Genomic DNA, 23,317 nt, shown 5'->3' on the forward strand with positions numbered 1-23,317 from the left:
TACTATTCCCTCAATACAGTACACGTACATATTTCCACAAGAAATTTCTTACCGTGTACATGCTATTATCTTTAGCATTCTCTGCCAATTTTGTATGATTTATAAAACAGTTTTGACCTGATGTTTATCCTTCTCATTCTACTCAGCTTTTATTTTACTTTAAAATGGAAATACACAAAAAAAAATTATGTTAGATGGATGAGATGGTAAGTTAAAAATCTAGTAAGTACCTTCTTGACGGTAACAACTAAAATGGATGAATGGTTTTCTTTTTTTTTATATATAAAGACAACCAGTAATATTATGGGGTGAGCAAGAATTTGATGGTGTATAAAGAGGGTACAGTTTCTTAGTTTAGGTAGGTAGTGAAAATACTTATATATCTACTGTATAGATATATAGTGTTGATACTTGACAGATGTGAATGACAGACATGTAACGGATCTCGACATTTTTCTTTTCAAGTACATAAAGTAATATAACAGATATTGAAAGATGAAGAAGGTAAACAGAGCATACCACACCATCAAAGAATAACGTAAACAATTTTCTTACACATTCATATAAAGAATCCGTATCTTGTCCAAAATGAAACATTATATTATGAATTGATGGGTCACTACCAGGACTTAACCAGCTTTTAATATAGTGCTGGCTCTAGCAAAGCAGAGGCCTGGCACAATACTGTGATAATTTTCAACGCTCTAGCTCTAACTATTTTCAAATTAATTTTTAGCGGTTTCGAATCTATGTAAATAAACATATCCTATTATGATAATAGAAAGCTAAATTTCAGTTTTAAATCGTTTTGGTTCAAACAAAATAAAAAAATATAAAATAATTAATTATATTGAAGAAATTTGTATTAGGCATTTAATAATTTTTTTTTCATGGTGATAAAGTTTTTTTTAAATTAGGACGACAGTTCACTATTAGAAAAATCACAAGTGACGTCAAGCAATTAATATAAAAATACAGCATTGGTCTATGAAATAAACAGACAATGAAAAGCTTAGATCATTTTTTTTATTAGACAGCTCGTCCAAGCATTTGAGCACTTGTTAGTGTCCGTCAACTTTTTTTAACGATTGGGTTGTCGCATAGAAAATTTTTTTTCTCAATTATGTGAAAATGAAAGTACAAAAGAATTGCTCAAAGGAATTATGAAATATAGAAAATGCCATCTATATTCACTCACTTAAATTTTATAAACTATTGAATAAAATCAGATTGTGGACCCAATCTAACAAATCAAGATATCCTAAAACTTTATTTCAAATGAAACGAAATTGATAAATATTTGGAATGTAAATTGAATTCCAATATCCTGGAAGACATATAGTTAAATAGTTTAGTAGGTTAGGTCAAATAACCATTATAGTAGTTTGTGTATTTAATAAGAAAAGCAATTCATTCCCGGACCATTATGAAATTTGTTGGGAATCATAGGAATCAGGGAATGTGTTTTTCTTATTAAATATACACATTTATTTCAAGTTTCGTTTTGACACCAGAAAACTTTCTGGTATTTTCTATGTTTACCGGGAATGAAAAAAAAATTTACTTTCCCGAATTGTTATTTGTTCACCGTGGGGTAACCATTAAACATACCACAAAAACAGGTTCTCTGATGCCAAAACGCTTCTTGGAAAAGAAAATTGTTGGAAAATTACAGTTTACAATTTTAATTATTTTAGAATTATGAGAAATGAGAACCTATCGACTAAGATTCAGATTGGGCTACAGTTCCACTGTCTCTCAAACGTACGTTTTGCGTGCGTTTTTGCAATACAAATGTTAAATATAGTTGTCAAATAAGTTTAACCCTGAAAGTTCTAAAAAAAGCGTTCGTTTAAATATACGGCAAAATTCGCAGTGGTCATGGTCGTTTACATTAGATTTTTATTAAAAGTAAATTTTTTTTTCGGAAAATTTGTTGAAAACATCAGGTAGTGATTTCAATACAGAACCAATATTGTACAGTGTTGAACATCGCACATAACACTAGAGTTTTCTTATTTTTACATGTCTATTTTCATAAAGCAATCCATCAAAATGCCGGATATAAAACAATTAATAAAAGTTAACTACATTGCTGTTACTGTTTATCAACTGTCGACCTTTATACACTTACTTTTAGTTTTTTGTTATGAATTTACAATAAAATTAATATACTTAAATGAATAATGACAATATTCATCCAGGCATCATCAAAGAAAATGACTTACAATTAGGTAGGTAAAAAAAACATTACCAAATACATTCTTGCCTTTTAGTATTTGAAAATTTATTGTCAAATAAGGACCAAAGAAGATTCCTACCATTTCTTTGTCGCTCTTCCTAAATAGAAACATTTGTGTTATAAAATATTGAACACTTACGGTATTTACTTATACGAAGTACTATTAAAACTGATAACTTACTGAACCACCAATAAATAATCAATTATTATTTTCAATATTCTTTAGCCACTGCTCTTTGATTTCACAATAGACTAACATGGTTTTTTAAACGGATTTTAAATGGATTTTAAGCAAATAAAATGTGTTTAAAAAAATGTTAATAACTTCCACAAATTAACGCTCTCAAACTTAAATTAAAAAGACTAACATGGCTTTAGAAAAATGAATTTTTCAACTTCTGTATCTTGGCCTTTCTATTTTCAGTTTATTTAAACTTTTTTGCTAATTTTGAACTAGGACACACGCACCTTAAATAAATTTTGATACACCTGGTATATACAAGAATGAAAATATCACAGAGAAACAACTAAAAGACTGTAAAATTCGCTAGGAAAGATTTCCTAACAACAAGTTTAGTATATTTCATAGAAAACGACTGAAACATGATTATGGGAGAGAAGATGTTAGGTATTTTACATTTATTTATCTATCAACGAAGAAGCCCATGGTCATAAAATTAGAATTAATTGAAATAAAAACACAAAGGAGTTCTTATTAATATGAATATTTTTCATGTTTTGTTTTTCAAGTTTGTACCTAAAAGTTTTTTTTCATGATAATTTAATTATATTTTTATACTTTCGTAGTAAATACTTAAAAATGTCTATTTAACAGACCCTTTACCCCACCCTTATATAACGAGAAACTCCTGTTAAATCACAAATTCTCGAATCCATATCTCCAAAGACGGCAACTCACGAATGTAATATTACTTATGATGATAAATTATTACTAGCAGTAACTCATCCGATTGGCTTTACAATCTCATTTAGCCTTCCATGCATAACACTCGATATATGTACATATTTGTCACTTCTTACTTTGAAACCATATTATGACAAGAGAAATTTACAATATTTAAAAAAAAAACCTTCGACAAATTCTTCGGGTACGGAAACGTATATATGAACTTTCTCCATTAAATTACCTTTTTGGGTACGGAACTCTAAGCTCGCACTTGAAACATAACTAAGAACACTTTCCGTAAAATTACCTTTCAAACGATACCAAAAAAATTTAAATCGGTTCTCTCAAATATAGAGGTCAAACTTATAACACCTCTTTGTTTTAGTTCGGGGATAAAAAATGGGTTAAAGCAAGACGAAACATATGTAAGTAACAATAGATTTTAAGTAAAAAATCTTAATATTATTGTGGATTACTGCAAAGTAAAATAAAAAATATATTATCTGTATATTTCAATTATTAAAATGCAAGTCCCCAAAGTAAAGCTCGACATAATAGATTTCTACGAAAAATTAAAAAAAAAGAAAGTAAGTGATACTAGAAACTTCCTTCTGTAAAAACACAATTCCTTAAATTAGCTATAGTCATGTTGAAAAAGAAAATTTTTATTTCGAGCAATATGAATGATAAAGTAAATATATATGTAATTACCGTGCTATTCAAAGGTTTTTTTTCTATTTTTCATTACCTTTATGTAATCAGTTATTTCTCAGAACTATATCGAGAAGTATTTTTTACTCACATCAAATACCCTAGGGATATTATATGTGTTAAAAACAAAAATCCATTTATTGTCACGTTGTAAGATTGTAAGTTTTTCAAAGACTTTTTCTAAATAATTCGAGTGATTTGTTTTCTGTGAAACTTAATATATTTATTATAAAACGACCTTTTTTCTACAACACACTTCAAATGAAAAATGATAATAATAAATAGAAATGTATATTGTTTCATTGTGCCACATTTTTCACAAAGTAATTTTCTTTTTTACTGGTCTAGAATATCGTTATTAGGTTTAATATTATATACGTTCATGTCATAAATAATAAAAAAAACATCATATTTTTGATATTTTTTTCAACATCAAAGTGAAATTATATAACTATCAGAGCCATGTATGTCTCTGCTTCAGGCCAATATATTTTTGTGAAAAATTTGTTGATGAAATTAGTTAGATGTCTTATAAAAATGAAATCAATTAATCAAAAAATTCATACAAATTGAAAAAAATAAAAATGAAAAAACAATACTAATTTGTGCAATTTTTCGATATGGAGAAAATATAAGGAAGTAAGTGATGATTCAAACTGTACGCGACTCTTTATGATTTCATAAAAGAAAAATTTATTTTCTTAAATCCGCTGACGAGTTAAGCATTGAACGTATCGAGCTAAGCGTAAAAGAATACACTGTAAAAAAGTTCTTGCAAGAAAATATATTATCTATATATGATTTTAAATAAAAATTTATCGGATTCAAAATTTTGTTTAAGCAGTCATATAATTATTTTGTTGAATTAAGTATTGAGAAAGTTGGCTCAAGCTCAAAAAATATTTATTTATTATAAGAAAATGATCAACCATATTTCTCGACCATATTGGGTGCTGGGATGCGAAAATCATAAAAATTCATTTTGATGTTCTATTCCTTTCTTTAATTTACTATATTAGATGCATTTATCGATCGTCTGTTTTGAAATCAACTACGGATTCGAAATTTAGTATTATGGCAAAATTTGTCAATCTCTCTCGGATCATCGTCGAATTTGTATCGTATTGTACGTAGTTATCAATTGAATTAAATAATTAACTTTTCTATTCGATAAAAAATAAAAGTAAGTATACAAAACGCTATGTTTTTATCTTATACATTACTTCTCTAGCCGAAAAACTGGCCACATATTTGTTTTTCCTTTATCAATTTCCATGATTTATTATTCATTTTAATTTCAATTTTAACATTTCAGCCAATTATTATTATTATTTTCAGCTTACCTATTACTTTTTTTACCGACTATTTTAGAGGCAAGGCTTACTCTCGTAGCTTTTTGTGTCACGACATTACCAGATGTTTATTGCAGGTACCCTTGATATAGAGATTATCTAAGCCACTAATTGACCGATCATTATATGAAAGATATAATCAAAAAAAATTAAAGACCTATCGTTAAACAAAAACTGAAATATAAAAATAAAAATAAAACTATACTTGCTCTATAATTGAAGTATAAATAAAATAATGTAGTAAAGTTAAACTACATTGTAAAAGAAACCTTTCAAATGTTTACGTTTTGTCACAAAATCCGTTTAAGAATGTATTAATTGATTCTATATATTGTGTATAATATACCTGTACCTAAGTAATAAGTTGGCTTCATGGTTTTCTACTAAAAACACACATTCGAAGAAGAAAAATAGTTTTGAACTTTTTCTAAAAAATAATAGTTTATTGTTTTTTGTTTATTATTGACTTAATTCGAACATTGCCTGTATAGTTTCACAATTTTAATTCTTAACCTAAAGTATAAAATTTAAACCTACCAACGATACAAAAAAATGTTTGTTTACTACTCCCTTGTATACAAATTTATTTGCCGTCAAAGTCTGTCGATTATAATTGACATTTTCAATATCATACAAAATGCGTTAAACAAAATAAATAAAAATTCAACGAGTTGAAAAAATAACACATAGTGCCTAAAGCTTGTATTTCCGAAATGACTATGGTGCTTGGTATGAAACTCACAGGTCCGGATTCGACTCCTGGTGCGAGTGCATTTTTTTCAATTCTTCTTAGATAAGATTGTTTTTATCAAACACAACTTTTACATTTAACATTTTTCAGTTAATTTATAGAATTCAAGTTGTTAGAAGAACATTTTTAACTTTCCATTTCCCAATTTTCTAAAAATTTCACGTGACAGTTACTTTGACATGCTATTAAACATCCTCTTAAATATCTATGACCAAATTTTCAGCATGGTGCTTAATTTTTCAAAGACCAAAATATATATTTCTTGTGCTATATGTATATGTGTTATCGCTTTATTATTTTTTAAATAAAATAGATATAAATCTTTAGTTTATTTATTAATTAATATTCTATATTTGCATAAAATACCGTTTGTTTTGGATGTAGACTTTAGTTTCAGCATCAAACAATAAATGATTTATATTTTACTCAATTTTTTTGAAATTACCCTACACATAAACATTTCAAAGAATAAATTTATAAACAAATGATATAATTTAAAAAATCAAAAAAATTAAGCCTTAAAACAGTCTTATAAAACTCTTCATGCTGTGATTCGTATAGCCAGTAACGTCCGATATCTAATCATACCTAGACTATCCCCAAGTTTCTATCGATACGTCATTTTTTAAGGTATTTGGAGTCATCAGGGTAACAACGAGATAGGAATTACGAGGCCTTACACCTTCGTTACGTCGGATAAAAATAGCTGAAATGACTGAATCATTGCAGGATTCAACGACTCAAGTTTTAATATACTCAATTTCTTACCCAGTCTGATTATTTTTTATTTTTGAATCTGTTATTTTTATATGAAACTTTATGCGATTATTATGTTCGCTAACTTCTGCAATGGACATATCCTGAGAAATAACTTATCTCATGTCACCCGGACCGCCCCGCAGGTTTTTATGGATTTGAAATTGATTACGTAACCGTGATACCGTGATACGATATCGTAATAGTTATTTTTGCATTATAAAATTTATTATTTTTATATGAAACTTTAATTAAATTTTGTATCTTTTTTGGTCGTAAATCTATGTACATTTATTTGTGTGTCTAATTGAAAATTAAATAATCTGTATAATGAACAAAACTTTATTCCACATATTAAATAACTGATATTCATGATAGAAAAATAGTCAATAATAGTTACCATAGGGGTACACAGACCAATGTTTAGTAGTATCATTATTTTATTCGTTTGTGTCACAACTCAACCATACCTAGTTAATATTATTAAAAATCATTTACTAATACACATATTCATGGTAAACTTTATGTAACTTACATAGCTCCGGAAAACCCTGAACGTTAAACTGAATATCAATCTGTGAGTAGTGTAATCGAAAAATAGTTTGAGAAGATCACTAGAATTCTTGTTGTGTTCATTACTCTGTGATTTTAATAAAAACTCATTTACATTTTTATCTGTGAATCGAAAGTAATTTTAATTCTAAAAGGTACGTAAATGTTTTGTCACGTAATAGTTATTATTTTTAACTAAGTATTGAAAAAAGGCACGTATATTTAATGATTAATTAGTCATGTATACAGATTGGAAAAACGAATATTATGTAATTAGAATAATCAATAAGTCTTGTAAGTTATAAGACTTTTAAAAAATAGTAAAGAAGTAGTTGGAGCTGAATATTTAAAAAAATTTAAGCAAAAATATAATTTTTATGGACAACCTTTTTTTTGTAATAAGAAGTGGAAAAATTTTTTTAGTCACTCTTACATGACTAGAGCACCTAAATGTCTGTATGTTACTACGCTTGTTCGGGTGGAATCTTGCAACTCAATATTTATCTTGAGTGACATTGAGTGCTTCCTAAGAACAATTATTTTTTACTTATTAGTATTTCGTGTATACAAAATTTCAGCTCAATCGGTTGAGGATAACTACTTCAAAATTGAGTTGCCAAATTCCACGCGTTCAAACATGCATTACAAGTTTAGTAAAAGTTTGTGAAAACCACTAAGCACATGTTTGATCATTTTTATTTTAAATTGTTTAAAAAAATTTCAATTTAATCAACTCAAAAATAAGATCTACTCTTTACAAACTTTGAAAGGTAATTTAGAAAGTATTCTTTTCTATGTTTCAAGTACGAGTTTAGGGTTGCATACCCGATAACAACCAGAAAAAGGTGATAATCTTCAAATGGCTGATCAAAATTTAAATAATTTCTCAGTTCACTTTAGACATTTTGGGATTTTATTACTTACAATAATCTTGGTCAAAATGTTCTTACAATAATCTTGGTCAGAACTTCTTGACTGAGTTTGTTATAAAGAGGTAAGCCTTACAAGGCTATACAAATGAGACCTCTTCACTCTGAATGTTGCCCGAGTAACGCCAAGTACCTATCCTACAACGTTCATATCATAATATGAGTTTACCTTATCTATGAATTGTTTGCATGGTATTTAATTTCAAAGAATATTAACAATTTATGGAATTTTAAATAAAAATATATGATACTTGATAACACTATGTGTGCACTATGAATATAGTCAAAGTTGATTACAGCGACATTGAAGAGATCAATAAAGAGTTCGTCACTATAACCGATAGTCACAATAACCAATATATATTTTGGTTTAAATATGACTTGATCGATAGTGTTCTTAGCTATGTTTCAAAAAAATCAGTATAGCAGAGAGTTACAAGAAAAAAAACCGAATTTGTCGGAAGTTTTTTAAATTTTCTGAACTTTACTCCTTCTTCTCATTTTACTATATGTAATCATTATACAAATCAAGTTTTTACGCAGTTCCAGAAGAATCATCTTTATAACATATTTTAAGTAAAATAGCTGAATTTTTTTGCTCTAAACAGATAAATACTTTTTATTATAAACGATTTATGCATTTTTCGTAAAAATAAGATAAATAAAATAAAATATTTAGATTGACCACAACAAATGCGGAATCAAGTAATATATTATACATGAAAACTGTTCGTATTTATAATCGTATTCCTTTCAAATCGTATTCGTTTAAATTTATTGCATGTGTATTATCAAATCTACTTTATTTGAATTACTCTAATATACGGTTTAATGAAAAATACTTAATAAAATTTAATTAAGGTTGTACGATCGCTAAGGCACGTTTAGACTTGTGGTTTAAATTATTTGTACTTTATTTTCAACTTTGATAGTGAATTTTGATATAACTTCGAAATGTAGACGACAAATAATAATACAATTTTTCGATATTTGCCTTGATTTTCGAAATATTGAAAGCTAAATAATTAAACAAAATTTCCAATTTTCGATATTAAGAAAATTACTTCAGATATCGAAAACTTTATTCATACTGTTCGTCTTATATTGTCAAGTTATAACATAATTCACCATCAAAATAGAAAAAATATATATATTTTTTAATTTGTGGCCCCGAAACCTTGCCCATACATCTTTAATTAGTCAGGCAGAACGGGTTTTTTGTTTTCAACAATTCATTAAGGTTTTAACTTTAACTTAAGTTATTTTTTTTTTTAAATTTCCACCGACTAGTTTTAGAGAAATTTATGAAAACATATCATTCATCTACCGTTATCCCATAAGATCAATGTTAACTATGCTCCTTTTGAAGTCATTTATTTATTGTAATAATCGAGATACCCTTCCCAAAATTTTCAGATTTGATTTAGACTTAGCCCAACTTCATATAAGAAAAGCTTTTTATCCTGGCGCTCTTAAATCCTTAACGTAATTGTAACTTAATTAAAACGACTTTTTAAGCAATTGTCCTCAATAAAGTCGGAATGTAGGATACTTTTATGATATAAATGATATAAATCACGTTTGACATTTTATTGTAAACAAAATCATACAAATATATAAAGAAGTTGCGTTCGTCGAACAACTGAACAAATTAAAGAGCTATGACTCCAACTATGGAATAAACATTAAAGAAAAAGTTCAAAATTTTAAAGACAATTAGTTACATTCAGGAAGTAATGCATGATTTCTTAACATTCGGCAGCTACATTCTAGTAATAATTCGCAAATTTTAAACATTGCCATACACTTATATAGTGAACGCATTTTACAGTATTACTGCCATATATACGTATATAAAAATTTGTCGAATATGTGAACAAAGGTAACCACAAAAGGTTCGCAAGCATTACTTACTCCAATGTAGTTAGTATAGTCATATCATTGCGTATTATGTATGAAGACAACTCGAAGGAAAAAACGGGTGCTGCCAGTAAAATGACTTCTCAAAAACGGATCAATTTTGTTCACTGTTTCTGTCAAACTTTTAATTATGCAATGGAAATTTAATTCACCAGTACTTCCATAATAATCATCTTGCTCACGCTCGATTTAAAACATAAATAACTTTTATTTTTCAAATAGCATATGTGGTTGAAACTTTTTCTATCTTAATATAATTTTATCTATTTTCGAATTATGAATTTTTCAACTTATCTACAGTTTTTAAAAATATGTTTTTTACAACCCTTGAGAATTTGTGAGAATTTCTGTCATCATGAGAGTAAGCAAAAAAGCAACACCTTCGAAAATTTTCGGGACTGTTCATGTATATGTACGGGACGAATGCAGGCTGGCTTAAAAACCAAACATGATATGCCATGTGATAGACATAGTAATAAATTTCTTTGAATTTTTTGGGTCACCACTTCCACACTTGGTTTCATCACTTAATTTCTATATGGTTAGTTAAAAAAAAGTTATATAAAAAGTTCCATTTTTCTGGAGGATAAAACTATCCAAATTATATTCGCGAATTCTCTCAAACGTGGAAATCTCTATACGTTTTTATGTGTATAGCTTCGCAAGTCACATAGTTTTACAATAATTGTTTTGAAATATTTGACCACCGGCGTACCCATCTTTTGGCCTAAATAGAGTAAGAGTTTTTTATCTAAAGCGAAGTAAATCAGATATTTTTTTCTTAAAAATTGCATAAATTTAACATAACTTTGGTATAAACTTATATTATTTATATAAATCAATTATAAATCCAGTTTCATGGGGGTAGCTTACTTGGCAACTCTTTTTTAGGTACGCCTATATTAATTGGCTATAAGAAAATGTATAATTGAAGAAATTGTTATGAGAAATTACTATCTGTGCTACGCCGCTAGCTATTTTAGAACGATAAATATTCGAGGAAATATTATTATGTATAACAGTTGTACTGAAAATTGTAAATTTATAATCCACCGGACCTTAAGAATTTATTTGTGCTGACATCAGCTTCACACAAATAACCAAAAATCAAGTAAAAGATGTGTAGTGTGGTAACTAAGTATGACTATGAACGTTTTGTGCAGTGACTCGGTAACAAATGATAACATAAATAATAATAATAATTCAGATTACGTTGGTAGTAAACGAACAACAGTTAAAATTGTAATTTACTTCATGTATATTATTTGGCTATTATACAGTTTGTCCGTCTCAATTTTTGGGAATAAGTTCCTTAGCGTACGTTACACATTTGGTGAATGAGAGTTTGACTGAAAAAAATGTAAAATTTTTAAAATAACGGAACTTTTTTTTTACTTGGTACGAACTAGAATCGCTGTTTACTGAGCTGTGAAAGATGTAGTTATACACGACTTGAAATTTTTTGTGGATATCACTATATCAATATCGATGTGAACGACATACTGTATACTGTATTGTCGGTATTGAGAGAATAGTAGTAACATTAGTAGTAGTTATGGCGGGCGAATCAATGCAGTATGAGCATCAGGCCCGTACAGGTATGGCGATACCCACAATACTTTTTGTGGATATCCTTATTCGATATTGTAATTTTACTTTCATAACATAGATATTATATGTATCTGTCTCTATGCCATACACATTGTATTAAACGCCATGCATTTCATAACGTTTATCCATCAATTACTATAATTCTAAGTCTGTCAGTATTTGTTTTATCATAACTTTTTATATCCTGTATATATGTAATATATATCAAGGTGTATTAAGTTTAGTCACAAGTTAATAACGCTTAAAAATATTGATGCTACGAACAAAATCTTGGTATAGGTTTCATAGAATCTCATAAGAAATCATTTCTCATTGTCTGTCTGACAAAACTGAAAAAATTATGTGCTCAGGATATAAAAAGTGAGGGTAAGTTCGTAAATGAGCAACATAGGTCAATTGGGTCTTGTAGAACCTATTTTGTAAACTGTTAGAGATACAACAAAAGTTTCATTGTGAGAAATGTTTCTTATAAAAAATTAACAACTTTTGTTTGAAACATTTTTTCGTAAACGTCACTGTTTACCCGTGAGAGCGCAAATTAGGACAAAATTTTGGTGTCCATTGTCTCCAAAACTATAATAGGGAGTTGTGAAATATTCACAAAAACGAAAAAAATTCGTTTTTCATCGGAAATTTTCGAAAAACACATAAATAACGGCCGAAATAAAAAAATATTGCAAGCACTGATTTTCTAGATATATAGAATAATATTGCAAGCACTAAATATAATTAGCGTGAAAGTAAAGTATAAAATGAAACAATAAATGAAATTTCTTTGTACCTACTTTATTCATTACAGTTTTATTGTGTGTCTATTGTAATGCTGGAATATGAAAATTTAGAGTACTGTTTACTGAATCACAAATATTTTGAAACTCTACCAATTACGAAAAATATCTTCTGACAAAACTTTTCCTGAGGGACTTACTGTATCATCATGAAAAACCACGTATACAATTGAAAGAAAAAAAGCAGGAGTAGTAACCACAGTTGTTGAGGTGGTACCTCATAAAAATAGTAAAAATATTTATTCACACTATGGTGATTTTATTATTTTTTTTAATGTTTGCAAAGTAGTTTTCTATTCACCAAATATAATCACAAAAAACCTAGTATAATTTTGGGTTTGAGTGATGAAGATTCGGTATAAAAGATGCATTATTTATTAGCATTGAGCTGTCACAATGAGGAGAAGGTAAAAGCGATGACTCACGTCCTATGTTGTTGCCCATGGTATTGGGAAAATTACTCATGCGACGGCCATATTAACATCAAGCAGTGAATCCTGCAATTAAAAGCCGGCTTAAGACTTAAAAGAAATAAAAGTGGTAGAAATGGAAAAATAAATTATATTTTCGCTCCCAGTCGTTGATTATATTTCAAATCAGACTTTTTATGGAATTTTCGACCAGCAACACTAGGTACTCCATGAAAAATAATATACCTACCACAACAAAAAATAGACGCAAGCCTAGGATACTACGACATACTAATGCTAAGCATTGTAGAAAATTTATTTGCAAGGGAGGCGAAATTCTATAGGGACTTATATTTGCCACGCTTTTTTGCTTTTAAAATTTTAAAATTTTTCCGGGCAAAGTGTGCATCGTCTATTTCTACAGACGAGTTTTCCATTCAAATGTGAATCTTTTGACATAATATGTGTGTTTACAAACGGAATTACAAACACTAAATTAAAGTATCCATCTACATTCTGATATTAAAGTTAAAATTGGTTTTCTTCAATGAATTTTAATATAAATAAATTTAAAAATAATAAAAATGCATATTAAATTTTAAATTAACAATATGAAAGAAATTCAGTACCTACGTTTGTGAATAAATAAATTTTTTCAAATTTACATTTTTTAATTAAAGTTTATTGGATTTTCAAAATAATTTAAGAATTTGAATAATTATTGTAAAAAATATATTATAAAAACAAATTCAATTATTTGCAGATTAAAAAATGTGTCTACAGAGTGATTTAGTAAAATGATAATAGCATGATAGAAATTTAAAACATCCATATCGAAATTATTAAATTACAGATATAAAGACGTGTAAGAACATGAAAAAATGAGAATGAAAAAATGAGATGAAAAAGTGAAATAATTTTGTTAATACCACTTATAAAAGCAAAAATTAAGTAAAAAAAAACTTGAAGAAGTTGATGAAATTTATAAAACATATAAAACTTGTTCATTTTCCGAAAGCAGAAATGCTTTTATTATTTTGAATGATATTATTTTTATATTTTTATACCATGTTTAATATTTTAAATATATCAGACTATACTAAGTTTAGTTCCAAGTTTGTAATAATTAAGTCCATTTCCAGCTGTGTGTCTGGCCGTTTGTCTGTGGGTACGATAACTTGATAACTCAAAAACGGAAAGAGAGAGATATCAAGCTGAAATTTTATAACGTGTTTACGACGTAAAAAGTGAGGTCAAGTTCGTTAATGAGCAACATAGGTTAATTGGATCTCCTACGAACTCATCTTGTAAAAATATTGCAACAACTGCAAATACAGCAACCAAGAATAAGTTAAATAAGAAGGTCTTACAAGTTAAACAGGGATATTTGAATCCAATTACTTTCGAACACCACTGACAACGCAAATTTTTTTTTAACTTGCTATAGTAAGTACAAAAATCAAATTGAATGCATACAGTTTGCCGGAAAGCAATTTTTTTTTTCAATCTAAAAACTTCGTTTTTTCTTTGATGTAATAACAGTCATTTTAAAAAGTAACAAATAGGTAAAAATTTTTCAATCAACAAATTCACAAACCACGAACTACAGTTTCTTAAGTGTCATAGAATGTTGGCGCCAAATGTCAATAAATACGATGAATTTTTTTCTGTTTGTTTGTTTCTTCTTTTGCTTTCAAATGCTAAGAAAAGTTCCGCCTTGATAATCATTTATGTATGTTAGGAATTTTTATTAAAAACTAGAAATGAACACATTTATTTTCTTTTAAAAAAGTATTCAAAACACGAATGTGTGTGTTCAACAACAATTTTTCTCTGGTGGGCTTTAATGTTTTGTACCGGGTCGTTCTTATAAGAACGTTATGAAACAAAAATATGTTATAGAGTTAACAAAGCTTTTTTAATACTAACGTAGCGACTGAGTTGATACATTTTAGGAAACCTAAACGCTGAAAGTAACGGGAAAGTGGCTTAAAAATTTTTACATCGAATAAATATATTAATTTATTTCGAAAATAGTTAATTCGGTCAGAAATAAAATTTTCAAACTTTAAATAAGTATTCAGATTAATGAATTTGAAATTTCATAATAAATTATATTAAATAGAAAAATTCTGTTTCAGAAAATCCCGAAATTTTAAAACTTCTTTTTAGTTTCTCGATATTCTAAATTTGATTAAAATCGAATCTCTGTAATACACAACAAAAATTTCAAGCATAATCTTTATTTCTTATGAAAATTAATCTCGTACCACAGTGCGTCTATTATTTCAGTAATATCCAAGACTACAGTGTGAAACAAACGATAATATTTCATGAATAGTCTTTTTAAATTGAACGTCGTTATCACATGTATGTTTCAGATTCTGAAGGAAGGTGTTAAAAAGCTTTGTGTTAAAAAAAGTTGATCTCCAATTTTTTTGTTTTTAGTACTAATAATCTTTTGAATTTCCCAACTCACATATTTTATTTGCCACTTTTCATTTACTTGATGAGTGAATTTTCTGATTTTTCTTTGTTGCTACTAAGTATAAATTTTCATACCTACTTTACTGTGCAAAGCCCGTTTTTCACCCACGCTTCTATTCCTACTCCAGATGGGTATGTGATGCGTAGGTATTTTTTCATTTTAGTATAGTTTCACTCTTTATTTTTAAGGACATCGACTCCTTATCCTTTCAGCTCTTCACGCTCAAACTCCTTTTCAACTCTTCATGCCTTTTTTGTCTCTCCCTATATATTAACAAAGAAGTTGATATTTTTTTTCCTCTTTCGGTGTATCTTTGAGTTTGTCCAAGCTTTTCGAAAAAGCTCTTAGGTTTCAGATCTACAGTATATGTTGTAAAGAATCTCTCATTTTTCGAAAGCCCACATTAAATTTTAATATTTAATCATATAAAATTGAAATTCGTTTTTCAAGGCACACCTGGTAAAATGGAAAGTTGGCACATCTACATGTAAAATAATGAATTTACTATTGTGTGAGACAGCAACCAATCGGTATTCTCTTTTCATTTAAATTTCATGTCACAGTTAGTTATTTCGTTAGATTGATAAGTTTGAACTGTATGTATGTATATTGTGACACAAAAGACAATGGATGGAAAAGAAAGATTTGTGAGTGGTGTTGAATGAATTTGTCGTATATGTTGGTGTAACTGATAAAATATATGAATGTGATGATTCAGAAAATATACGATTTTCAGGGTTTTATATTATTTAAAATACATAGTAAATATATAAAAGAAAGGGTTTAAAATAATATATATTACTCTTATTTTGTAATGCAGGCATATAGTTATTAAATGACTTAGTTCACAATGTAAGTTTAAAAGTTGCTTTGAATCCATTGAAATTTAATGATAAAATATAAGGGTCTAAAATCATATATGAGTAGCTACCTGAAGTAACTTATGGATTCCATGATTTCCGAAATAAAATTAAGGAATAAGAAATAACAACATTTTTTTTTATTTATTTTTTTAAGTAAAGTAAATCTATATTAAAAACATATAAAAAAGATGAATACAAAATACCCGTTTCAGTAAAAATATGGGAAAGCTACATCGACACCTTATATGGTTTTGTTAAAAGTCTACTTAAAACTTTAAATAATAGAGAACCCTATTCGAGAGCGAGTTATATTCAACTGTTCTCATGAGGGGGTGTAGCTCAAATGGTAGAGCGCTCGCTTTGCATGCGAGAGGTACCAGGATCGATACCTGGCATCTCCATTTCTCAAATTTTTGTTCTTTTTCTATTTATATTTAATATTCAAATAATACAGAACTATTTTTGAAACTGAGTTATGTTCAAGTGTTCTCATCAGGGGGTATAGCTCAAATGGTAGAGCGCTCGCTTAGCATGCGAGAGGTACCAGGATCGATACCTGGCACCTTCATTTCTCAAATTTTTGTTCTTTTTCTATTTATATTTAATATTCAAATAATACAGAACTATTTTTGAAAGTAAGTTATGTTCGAGTGTTCTCATCAGGGGGTGTAGCTCAAATGGTAGAGCGCTTGCTTAGCATGCGAGAGGTACCAGGATCGATACCTGGCATCTCCATATCTCAAATTTTTGTTCTTTTTCTTTTTATAATTAATATTCAAATAATACAGAACTATTTTTGAAAGTGAGTTAGATTCAAGTGTTCTCATCAGGGGGTGTAGCTCAAATGGTAGAGCGCTCGCTTAGCATGCGAGAGGTACTAGGATCGATACCTGTCACCTCCATTCATAATATTTTTGTTCTTTTTCTACTTTTAATTTATATTCAAATGATACCGAACTGTTTTTGAAAGTGAGTTATGTCGAGTGTTCTCATCAGAGGGTGCACCTCAAATGGTAGGGCACTCACTTAACATGAAAGAGGTACCTGGATCGATACCTAGCACTTCCATGCATATTATTGTGCTTAACTTCCATATTATTATCATTATATATTCTTTTAATTTATATTCAAATAATACAGAAATACTAGATATGTACCAGGGTCGATACCTGGCATCAAATTTTTTATAATTTTCAGTTTCCATTAACAATTCATTGTCAAACTAGCATGATGAAAATATGAAAGTAACTTCCCTGAAAGTATATGTGCACTTTTCAAGTTTATCATAAAATCCCGTTTGGGCAACTGGTTCTTAATTATATCTCCTTCACTCTTTTTGCAGAAATCTTTAATATATAGTTTACAATGATGTTCATAGATGATGCAGGGAAACGTCAAAAAAATATTTTTGAATAATTGTTCATTTGTTATTCTGATGCATGAGCTACATTATTGTCAATCAATTTCATAAAATCTATTGATTTGTTTTTGCGTGTAAGTGTAACAAACAAACAAACGCATATAATCTTGAATTTTTGTTAATTTTGAATTTTTGAGAACACTCGAAATATTATTTCGAGTATCGTGGCTTTTATTTCAATAACTAAACGAACTAAGTTTAATAATAAAACATTAGTATTATATCAAATTGCTTAGGATACTCTGAATACTACTTATCACAATAATTAATGTTTTCTTAAGGATTTAAATTAACCGGTCCAGTGCCTTTTTTTCTCTTGGGTCACATTATGTGACCATAGCTCTCGTAGTGAGATATGCTTTCACATTATATGCAAATTGTAGCTTATAAAATTAAGAATTTTATTTAATACGACAATAATCAGAACTACATTTATTCATTGAGGTAAAAAATACTATAAACGAATTTCTTTTCTACAACAAAGAATAAAATCGTCGTCACATATCAAGAATTTGTTACATAGAATCATTTTCAAGATAGAAAATTTAATAATATTGGTGTTATAAAAAGAAATAAATAAATATAAAGTATACACATGAGATGTAATGGATGTTAGAAAAGTCTATAATAAGAATCGTTAAGAAATGCTGATAAACGAACGAGGTCATTAGGAACCAATTGGATATCTTATATCAATATGAATTGATGCTCAAAATCTTCCATCATGAATTTGTAGTGAAAATGTATAATTTATTTCGTTGTTTGTTCGATGTCTTTTTGTATTTTAAAATCTATTATTTCATAAATGATGTGTATGATTATATGATGAACCTCCATTTTCGAGATTGAGGGGGGGTGAAAATAAAATGAGTGAAAAACGATTCTGCTCCATACCAAACAGGTTTCCTAAAGACCGTACAAATGTTACGTAACTCTAGTAGACATATCCCCCTTCCCTTCCGACTACTATCAATCAAACCATGCTACCCTTTTTAGGTCGTTTGGAAGGAGGGAGTGGGGGGAGTAGCAGTAGTATGTAACGTTTGTGGGAAGCTTATTTGGTAAGGAGCAGAAACTCAATTTTTGATAATTATTTTTCCAGTCTATATCTCGAAAATGGGCGCTCTATCTCGAAAGTAAACTTAGGGTTCATGGATTTTTTGTCGTGCCATATCCTAAAATACAATCGTTATGTCAGACTGAGGCTGCCTTCATTGTTCCTGTTCTAGAGCTGATTAGGAGAAGCAACAAATTAAATTCACAAAATTTAAAAAAACCTTCGACAAATGTGTTGGGTAGGGCTAAATTCGCGCTTGAAGCATATAGCTTAGAACACTCACCAATAAATAACCTTTCAAAAATAAAAAATATAAATTGGTTCATTCGTTTCGACAGAAACATAGACACACATACCGATCAAACTTATAACAACCCTCTTTTTGGTTCGAGGGTAAAAAAGCATACTTATCATATATGTCTGATTATCACAAATAATCATTTTGTTTTCAATCTCACTAATTTTGCTATTAAAATATTTTCATTGAACTTTAATCATTGAAAAAGGGGGAAAGACTTGTTATATCAACTATCAAAGCTTAGAAATATACCGGGTGAAAATTTTAAGTTTTAAGTTAATTTGTTTAACTGTTGGTGGTCGGTTTCCCTATTACAGTTTCTTTCCCTATTGATACTCGTTTTTTCAGGTAAACTCACAAATACTTGTTTGTACTTATGTATTTTAAGAGGATAAAATTTTGCTTTATAAAAATTGGCGGGTTTTTGTTTTACGGCGTTTTCAAAAACACACACTACTCCGCCACACACCATATTCACAAACTATCAACAATAGATTGGAAAAATCACTGAATAAGCAGATTTATCATGATAAATTAGGTATATTTACCGCACAAGATCATGTGTATCTATCTATTCACTTCCTATTATTCGTGATTAATATCACACAATTTGATCTGATATAACATTAGATTACATGCACTCTTATTTCACATATAGATCAACTGAGACAATAAAATGAATATATCAATTTGTATGTATTTATCTTGCTTGTTTCATTATTTTTTGGTTCAAATAACTGTGATTTTTATTAAATTTTTCATAGAAAGATATTGTTTTCACCCCGAAATTTAAATGTCTCTCCAAATCAAATTGTCAAATTTCTGTCTATATTAAATTTCTCGAGGAAATCTTACGAACAAATAAATGATGGCTCAAATGAAGTGCGAGTGTGCATGGTGCAAAAACCACAAATGACTTTACCGTTTATAGGGGGGAAAGGGGGAATTTCACACTTGACAGATGATTTCTGGACAATATTTTCTGTGGTAATTTCTAGAGTTTCTAGATTACGCCGATAAAGCGCACATGTAAAACTCATTGGAATCAAGCATTTGTTGTCTGTACATTGTCAGGAATATAGCCGGTCGGTATACATCCTTTGTTCATAGACAAAATGGTTGAAAATAGGACTCCCAAATAATGCTTAATTTGAGTTACCTATACGGTGTCTTCAAGACCAGAGTCATATTTAAACACAAATGGTATAAAGTTAGCTTTCTTATAAACTCAATATCGTGGTGTTTGATGGTTTTTTATGGGTATAGTTTCTATTTATAGTTTATACCTTTAAGAAATACCCGTTTCGTATAATTCTGACAGTGATAGGTAGATGTACACTATACTGATTCGAAACACAAAGTTTATAATGATAGAATACGCTGAGCGTCACAATCACCACTTCTCGTTACTTATATGTATTTCTTTTTATTTCAAATAAGAATTTCTAAGTTATACTTGAATTCACTCATAAATTTTAATTCGTTTCAATTATCGACATTGATCTATTTATTTTGTATGTAATTTTCTTCATTGATATAAATATTTACCATTCGCAATAAAACATTGCTCATTAACTAAATTGAAAATTTTAACAAAGAGTTGTCACGATGGTGACATTAGTCGTCCGGATACAAAAACTTTTTCATTCATGTTTCATTCTGGATTTTAAATAATAAATTCTTTCAATAGTACCTGCTAGTTTGAGAAGTAAAACCAACCGTTGTAAAAAAAAAAAAAAAAACGTGCTTTATATGTAAACGATTGAGGGACTCAAATGGAAATTTATTATATTTAATTTGGGTCGTATAGCTCGGGGCCTCAAACTTTTATATATGATTATGTATAGATAGCTCAAGGAGAAATTTCCTTGTAGTACAATGGTACAATAGAATTTTAGAAAGTATGTTGGATTATAGAGCTTTCAAGAATATACCAAGAAATATTTAAAATTATTGAATTTTCATGGGAAACAAAAATTTTGCGAACGAAACCCGGAATTATAATTCAAATTCCAAGCTGGTGACGAGGAATTCGAGACAGACTAGTACTAGCTCGATTTTATTAAATTTGTCATTACGCCCATAAAAAATATCTTTCTTTTTTTTTAGTAAGAAGGATAAAATTTTTATCCTACAAATCGACTCCTTGCTAACATTGCAAATGATGCTTTATTCTGTTTAATATCGCGTTTTGGCATGTGAAATAAGGTGAAGGAAGTAAGACTGCTATATTTTTTATGACTAATTAAGTTTCGTTTCCATTCAACGTTTCGGTGGTATTTCGTGGGTAAAGTCAAAATGCAAACAGCAAAAATGATCAAATAAATCAAATAGTATTTTTCATCCACAAAATCGTGTTCTTTTTCTTTAGTTACCTTCCTTATTACATTTCATGGAGCTTTTCCCTCAAATTTCATACAAAATTATACTGATCATTATATCAGATAAATTCCGATTTATGGCCCAATTTCCTAGATCAATTTTTGTATTATATTAATATGTATTTCTCTCCTTTCAACGTGTAAAATCTTTCCTAATTTTATCCAATTTGAAACATACAAAGCAGATAAGTTAGTAAATCATTATTAGCTGTGAAACAAAAGTGGCTTAATTTAGTAATCAAGTGACTTTGTTTTTATGCGAAAGGCTGGCTCAAAAAGTGGGTATTTAAATAATTTTTTAATTCTTTAAAGTGGGCTTTGGAAAAATAATTTCAATAAAAAATACTGAAATCAAACACTCTTGCACAGGTTTATTTTACACGCGTTGTATATTTTGTAAATACAGAATATACGCGGTGGGGCAGAGAATTATGCGACTTTGAAAACCAAGTAAAACTAAAACCGACCAATTTTTCCAAATGATTTTTCCTTAAAATATACAAAAAATCATTTAAGAAAGCTATACAAAAATGTTTTTTCAAATGAATTATAAATTGTATTTTGAACTGGATTAAGTAAATTGTATTTTTAATAATTTACATTGTAAATTTACATCAAGAAGTATTCATGAAAATTAACTAAATGTAACTGAGCTCAATAAATAACTCAAGTAAGATGACACCCATTCAGTCGGACATGCCTCCAGGCGACAAAATTATTCATCATATTCCGCAGGATTTGAATCAACTATACAGTTCCGTTCTTTCGTAATTATTCAACCCTTGGTGATCAGTTATTCTAAAACAGTCTTTATAGTGTCAGATTTTAGATTAGACCATTTACGGCTGATTTAATTTACTTTATTTAGTTAAAAGTACAATTTATTTAATTTATGTCTTTTAGTATTGTAAAAACTAATTTAGACAAATTGACGGTTTTTATTTTTACAGAATTTTCAAAATCGCACACTTCTCTGCTCCACCTTGTACACACATACAAAACTCTGTATATGGAATGATATAAATTAATAGAAAATTAATTTAGTTTAGTTACATATGTTTAACTTCTATCTATGTATCTAGTACTTATTACATTTTATAACAATAACAGTTATTCAAAAGTTTAATTCACATGATCAATTTTTATTTAAACATAACAAAAACAGAATATTTACTCATATTTTATTAAATTAAATAAATTTTAACGGTTGGAATCCACACCATGATCACAGGATGATTAAGCCCTGGAAGTTAAACTCCCTCAGAAGCCCTGAAGGTAATGCTGCACCCTTTGCCAAATTACCTGTATAAAGAGAAATGTGCTACTATAGATGAAGGCCGTAGTATTTTAAAATGACGAATCTTAACTTAAAAAGAAGACTGTGGAATCTACTCTGAGAACCCAGACGTAATGTTTCTTTGTAACTCCTAGACTGAAAGGTATATCACGCGGAAAAGATATATGTATGGATAAGTACGAACACTATCTTCTCTGACAGCCAAGCGGCGATAAAACTTCTATACTCGATTTATCTTCTAAAGTGGAACAGAGCTACCGATACTCTCTCAAACATCTGTCGGGATGATACTCTGAACAATCTAGTAGGGACATCACCAGGTATTTCGAGACTAAAGCCATTGCTAGAAATGACACAAAACTTTCGGATGCTCTAGCATCACTAAACCTTCAGATGCGCCAGTTATAATTAAAAACTATATTTAGTACTTATTATTTAGGGGATAAAAAAAGGACATCGCCATTAAAACATTATCATATTCCAGCGATTCTTTAACAATCTTTCGTTAAAATGGGTTTAACTTATATTTCTTCTGCTGTTTTTCTTCTGGAAAATACAAACTTAAATATAATTTACTACCAATA

General features: G+C 28.8%; 3 non-coding genes across 3 annotated transcripts; all 3 read left to right on the forward strand.

Annotated features, from left to right (window-relative positions):
• The first annotated feature begins 16,608 nt into the window (after positions 1–16,608).
• Trnaa-ugc lies at positions 16,609–16,681 on the forward strand. Its single transcript has one exon. It is a non-coding gene; the product is annotated as a tRNA-Ala (tRNA).
• Positions 16,682–16,942: 261 nt separating this feature from the next.
• Positions 16,943–17,015, forward strand: Trnaa-agc. Its single transcript has one exon. It is a non-coding gene; the product is annotated as a tRNA-Ala (tRNA).
• A 94-nt stretch (positions 17,016–17,109) lies between these two features.
• On the forward strand, positions 17,110–17,182 carry Trnaa-agc. The gene has a single exon. It is a non-coding gene; the product is annotated as a tRNA-Ala (tRNA).
• Positions 17,183–23,317: the final 6,135 nt, after the last annotated feature.

Source organism: Chrysoperla carnea, chromosome 3, assembly GCF_905475395.1.
Source record: "Chrysoperla carnea chromosome 3, inChrCarn1.1, whole genome shotgun sequence".
Classification (NCBI taxonomy): Eukaryota; Metazoa; Arthropoda; class Insecta; order Neuroptera; family Chrysopidae; genus Chrysoperla; species Chrysoperla carnea.